This window comes from Pistacia vera, unplaced genomic scaffold (assembly GCF_008641045.1).
Source record: "Pistacia vera cultivar Batoury unplaced genomic scaffold, PisVer_v2 Contig189, whole genome shotgun sequence".
Lineage (NCBI taxonomy): Eukaryota > Viridiplantae > Streptophyta > Magnoliopsida > Sapindales > Anacardiaceae > Pistacia > Pistacia vera.
Window position 1 is genome coordinate 800,903 of NW_022195989.1, and position 6,309 is coordinate 807,211.

General features: G+C 34.8%; 1 non-coding gene across 1 annotated transcript; it reads left to right on the top strand.

The window, feature by feature from the left end:
• Positions 1-613: 613 nt before the first annotated feature.
• On the top strand, positions 614-720 carry LOC116127173. The gene has a single exon (XR_004127586.1). It is a non-coding gene; the product is annotated as a small nucleolar RNA R71 (small nucleolar RNA).
• Positions 721-6,309: the final 5,589 nt, after the last annotated feature.

Consider the following 6,309-nt stretch of genomic DNA (forward strand, 5'->3'; position numbering starts at 1 on the left):
TGTTTGAATTGAATTTACTTGTATAGCCCTAATTTTTTTTGAAGTGTTGTTAGTTGGACTGAAATGGCCATGTAGGCATCTGAAAGATAGATGCATGGAGAATCAAGCATATCATACTATAACAAGTATAGTCATAGTGTTAAAAAAAATTTCAATCAAATTGAAATAAGTAAGGTAGAACATGTTACCTTAAGCCCTTAGCAACCTTGGAAACTCTTAATTTCAAGAGAAATTAAGCAAAAGAGTATCCACACCAAGGGAAGAAGAAATTTGGCCAAGAGAGAGATTTAGGGTTCTTAGAGATTTTGATCTCTACACAAAAATTGATATATCATTTTATTTATATAGGAATCCTTGTAAACAATTCAACTGACGACACGATTGGTCCTTAGGGCATACACTAATAGCATCAACTTCATGAATACCCATAGACTTCTTCAGATGAATTCTTTCATTAGGTCTCTGATAGTTGTTACTTGCCAGGACTTCAAGTAACTCATAAGCTTCTTCAGGTGTCTTGTTTTGTAATGCTCCTCTAGATGCTGCATCCACCATTGTTTGCACATTTGTCAGCAACCCATTATATAAGGTTTGGACTTGCATCCAAACAGGCAAACCATGGTGTGGACACTTTCTCAGCAATTCCTTATATCTCTCCCACACTTCATAAAGTGACTCATTCTCTTCCTATAGAAATGATGTGATATAATTTCTCATCTTTGCTGATTTTGCTGGTGGAAAGTATTTAGTCAGGAACCTTTGTGCCAATTTATTCCAAGTGGTGATTGTTCTTGCTGGTAGTGCCATTAACCATCCCTTGCTTTATCTCTTAATGAAAATGGAAATAGTGTTAACCTGATGGCATCATCTGACACTCCATTTGCCTTAAATGTGTCGCATATCTCTAAGAAGTTAGCAATATGTGAATTTGGATCTTCCTTTGCATCTCCCCCAAATTGTACCGACTGTTGGATCATTTGGATGATTGCCGGCTTTATTTCAAAATTGTTGGCTAGCACTGGTGGTCTAGTGATACTTGGACCACTACCGACAACTGAGGTTACTGAGAATTCCCTCAAAGTTCTGTTTTCAGCCATTTCAATGACTATTGCCTTTCTTTCCCTTCTCTCTCTAATAAGTCTTCTTGTAGTTCTTTCTATCTCTGGATCAACAGGAACCACTGGATGATATCTTACTCTCTACATAAACTACACAAGATAGAAAGAGAGCGTGAGATCACACGTGAATGAAAAGAAACACAAAATTAAGCTAAAATAATTGAAACAGAAATAAAACTCCGATCTAGTGAAAACTGGAAAACTTCAATATCAACATTAAATCAATCCCTGGCAACGGTGCCAAAAACTTGATGCATGATTTTGACAAACATGCAATGTGTAGCAAGTGCACTAATCGTAAAAAGTAATAAAATGATGAGAAGAGTATCGTTCTCACGAGGATTGCGTGTTAAGTATTAATTTTCCTATTTTTGTAACTAGTTGAAGAGCACGAAGATTGTTCGATTTGCGGGAGACAATAAAAGTAAAAATTAACACAAAATAAATAACGTAAACTAAATTCTAACTAATTATGAAACTATCAACTAATTATGAAAATATTAATTCTAGACAAAGAGGTTAGGCTTTTGACTTCACTAGGTTACTCTGATTCAATCTACGGTTGTTGTTGCCTTTAAACTCACATGCAAGGATTATAAATCGGACACCATAATCTGCATAATATACCTTCTCAAAATGAAGATTAACAGTTCCAAGTGTATTAAACCAAACGAAATCCTAAAGTAATTTCATAGATCTCCGAACCTATCTCTAGCGTTCATTTAATCTATGGTATTTACTCTAAGAGGCTAACACATGAATCATTTCTCAGTCTCATCATGCTCAACATTTAATTGAACCAAAGAAAACTCAACATTCAATTGCATTAAGAACAAGAATAAATACAAAATCCAAGCAATAGAACTTGAAAACAACATCTATTTATATATTAAACCATTGTAATCCAAGTTACATCAAAACCCTAACCCAAAAGTGAGTTAGTTCATATTCAAATTAAAGAGAATCAGAATATATACTGCAAGTAAAGAGTTCAACATGCTAAAACAATAAGAAAATAATGAAATCTTCCCTAAATTAAGACCCAAAATGCTTCCAATCTCCAATTTCTTCCTTTTCTTTCCTAAAAATCACGAACTCCTACAAAATGAGCTAAGGCTCTCTTAAGTAGTAAGCTAAAACCCTAGGATTCTAATCCAATACAATTAAAATGCAACGTTTTACAAACAAAAAATTTGCAGTATTCGTCGTGGCAAAGAATAATTTTCTCCGCGATATCGAGTTGAATTTTTGCTGAACCATCAGACCCAAGGCTAGCTTGCCGTGGAAAAGAATTATTTTCACCGCAGTGAGCTTTGCTGAACCTTTTTGAAGTCACGAAACTGCCCTTCACTTGCTTCTTCGGTTAAGTCTTTGATCTTCGCGATCCCCGATAGGAAAAAGCTTCATAGCGCTTCCAATCCACATCAGAATTCCCCCGATTCCTGAATTTCTCTTGATTCCGGGTCCAGAAACTCAAATTCGCTCGGTTTTCCTCCAACTGCATGTTTTGGCCTGAAACGTAAAATATACGAATTTAAGTTGCAATTCAGGCAAAAAACTTAATAAGAAGTATCCAAAATGCTACCAAAAAGTATAGAAAATACAGTATAATCCTAGGATTATAAACTACATAAGTGCAAATTAAAATTAAAGCAAAAGATAATTATTCAATAATCAAAAACCCTGGCCACCCTATCTCTCTCTCTCTCTAACGTTACACTCTCGTGTGAAGAAGAAAATTTTTCTTGTTCTTCTTTCTTGATTCTTGAAGCCCTTGATTGTTCTAGCAAAATAATCAAGGGTTCTACGGATTATCTTCGTGTGGACTTCCGTGAGTGCGATTCTTGTAATGACTTCTTTCTACTAGTATACTTTAGAAAATATATGATGAAAACATACATACGTAGCATAAGAAAAATAGTTGGGCCCAAATTTTTCTTTACTTATAAAATATAATTCTTTACATATACCAAAATAACATGTACAAAAACTTGAGCAACAGTGGACAGTGATGCCATTTCTCCCCACTTTTTGACATCCATCCGACCGCTTCTCACCTATTTCCTGCAAAATATGGAAAAACAACGGGGTGAGCACAAAAATGCTCAGTAAGTAAATCCTCTTCTCTTCTATCCACACAATTTTCTCTTGATTCTTTCTTTACTTAATTCTTTTCTTCTTCATTCTTTCTTAGTTTTTTTTTTTTTTTTTTTTTTTTTTTTTTTTTTAGTTCTCACTGTTCTTTTCTTTCTTTCTAATTCTTTCTGTTCTTTCTCTCTATTCTTTCTACTCTTTCTTTCTATTCTTTCTATTCTTACTAACCATGATGAAAATCATGGTAATATGCATGAATGCAATGCACATGCAATAATGCATAGACATGCATTTTCTTTCTTCTTTTCTATTTCTTATTCTGTTTCTTTTCTTTCTTGCCCAAGTTCTTCTCTTCTTTTCTTGTATGCTCAAGCTTTCTCATTCTTTCTTATTCTTTCTTATTCTTTCTTATTCTTTGCCGATCAAACTCAGTTGATGCATGGATTTGAAACCCTGGTCATGTTAGTGAGTATAGTCCTCATTTGCATGCACTCTTGCAAACTGTATAAATTCTTTCTTTCTTCTTAGGCCACTCAATTAAGGTGGCGTTCATGTAGGAATTCTTCTTGGTAACATACACTCTTACGGGTCGTACATATTCTTCTTCTTCTTATACCGCTCACTTAAGGTGACGTGTATGTGGGAAATTCTTCTTAGCACCCACGGGTTCCCCATCGCAACAACCTATTCTTTTCTCTTCTTTAGCACTTCTCTTTCGTTAATTCTCTAGTGCTTTTCTTTCTTTCTCTTTGTTATTGCACATTCTTTATTCTTTCTTTAAGTTCTTATGCATATGCATTATATGCATGTGAATGGCTCATGCTTATGTTTCTTTCTTAAGCGCAATTATGCTATATAAGTTTCTCTACTTATACACAAGCTTCTCTTAGGCCTTTCATCAAACATCATGCATGCATACTTTAATTCTATCTTTGGTAAATCTCTACTTCTTTCTTAAACCATCCATTCCTGAAGCAAAACACCTTCACAATAAATCTAAACATGGCCAAGAAAAACACTTCAAATATTCTACTCAATTTCTTTCTACATGCAACCAAACTTCACTTGGTCACCACAATCTCAACTCTACTTCTCATGGCTCAATTCTACTTATCAAAAGCCATCTACTCATCAACATCAACATTCTCAACAATCAATTTCAAGATCATAAGCATAAACATGCATATCAAATCATTTAGTTGCTTAAATCTTAACTTAGGTTGGATTTACTTACCTTTGCTTGAGTTCCTCCACTAGAAGCTCTTTATCTTTGTTGGACTTGCTTCTTCTCTCAAATCCTAAGCATGAACTTCATAAGAATTCCATACTAACTTAAATTAATCTCATATAGAACAAGAATCCTTACCTCTTGATGCTTAGGATCAAATCCTTATAGAAATCCAACCAAAAGCCTTCAAATCAACCTTGGAAAATTGATGGAAAGATGAGAGAATTGGGGGTAGAGGTGGCATGTGGGATAAAGCAAATGAGCATGTTTGTGTGCTTGAACCCTTAATATCTCATATAACTAAGTCTTCTTTCCCATTTTGCCCTTACATTTTCTTGAAAATTCCATCCTTATCCTTTCATTCTTTACCAATTCACCCCCATTCCAAAATATTCTCCATGAAATTTTCTTACATTTTAGTCCCCACTTTTCCTACTAATTAGGGGTAGAATGGTCACTTCACCCCTATGGAAAATTCTCTAGAAACTTCTTAAAGAAAATCAGCTAGATCTTCGCCCCGGCAAAATAATATAGAGCCTACGTCACTGCGGCGACGATTATTCTTCGTCGCGGCGAAGTCTGCATTTCCCCAAATCCACCAAGACTTCACCAAATTCAGGGCATCCAACAACAGTAACACATATCAAGTAAACTTAGGGCCAATAAACAACATGTAAAAGGCAAATGAACATGAATTAAAGATGTACCTCGAAGTGGATGTTACAATTCTCCCCCCTTAAAAGAATTTCATCCTCGAAATTCAAACGAACAACTCCGAATAACGGTTCTGCATTTCTTGCTCTGCCTCCCATGTAGCTTCTTCAACTTTATGGTTTCTCCAGAGGACTTTCACTAATGGGATACTCTTGTTCTAAAGCTCTTTAGTCTTTCTGTCCAATATCTGAGCCAGACGCTCCTCAAACACAAGATTCTCTTCTAAGTTCACATATATATGGGCGGGATCACTTACATACTTCCGAAGCATCTTGATATGAGACACATTGTGAACTTTGTCCATGCTAGGTGATGCGTTGTAACTACAACATGCATAAATAACAAGTGCACTAGTCGCACAAAGTAATAAAGTGATGAGTGAGTACCGTTCCCACGAGGATTGGTTGCTAAGCACTAAGTTTTCTATTGTTTTCAAGTTGGAGCAATCGAATTTGTTTGGATTAATGGGAGAAAATTAAACTAAAACTAAACAAAATTTGCTAAGTATTTAAAACTAAATTGTGAAAGCAAAATTTTAAAGACAAGGGTAAAATCAATTCAAACAAACGGGTAGGGTTTTGACTTCATTCTGACTCTATGGATTAAATCTCTGGATTATGCTATTTCCATACTCACATGCATTGATTGTAAATCAAATTCTCTAAATTGTAAAACATACCTTCTCAGGCTATGTTTTCCTATTTTTCCCTATTAAACCTCTACACCCAATAATTTGAAGATTAATAGTTCTAAGCTCATTAAGCACATGGAATCCTAGATTTATTTCATTGATTCTCAAATCTATCTCTAGCATTCAATACTACAATGGTGATTACCCAAGAAGCTTAACATGACTCAATTCTCAATCTCATCATGTTCATCAATTAAAAGCAATAAAATCAGAATAACCACACAATCCATGCAATAGCATATGAAAATAACAAAAATCAATTACTTAATCCATGAAAATCCGAATTACATCAAAACCCTAACCCAAAATGGGTTAGTTCATAGCTAAATCAAAACACATAGCAAGAAAAACAATAAACACAAGGTTCAACATATTGAAATGAGAGAAAAGACAAGAGATCTCCCCTAGTTGAAGAATCCACCAGATTGAATCCCAAATCTTCTCACTTTTCAACCCAAAATTTG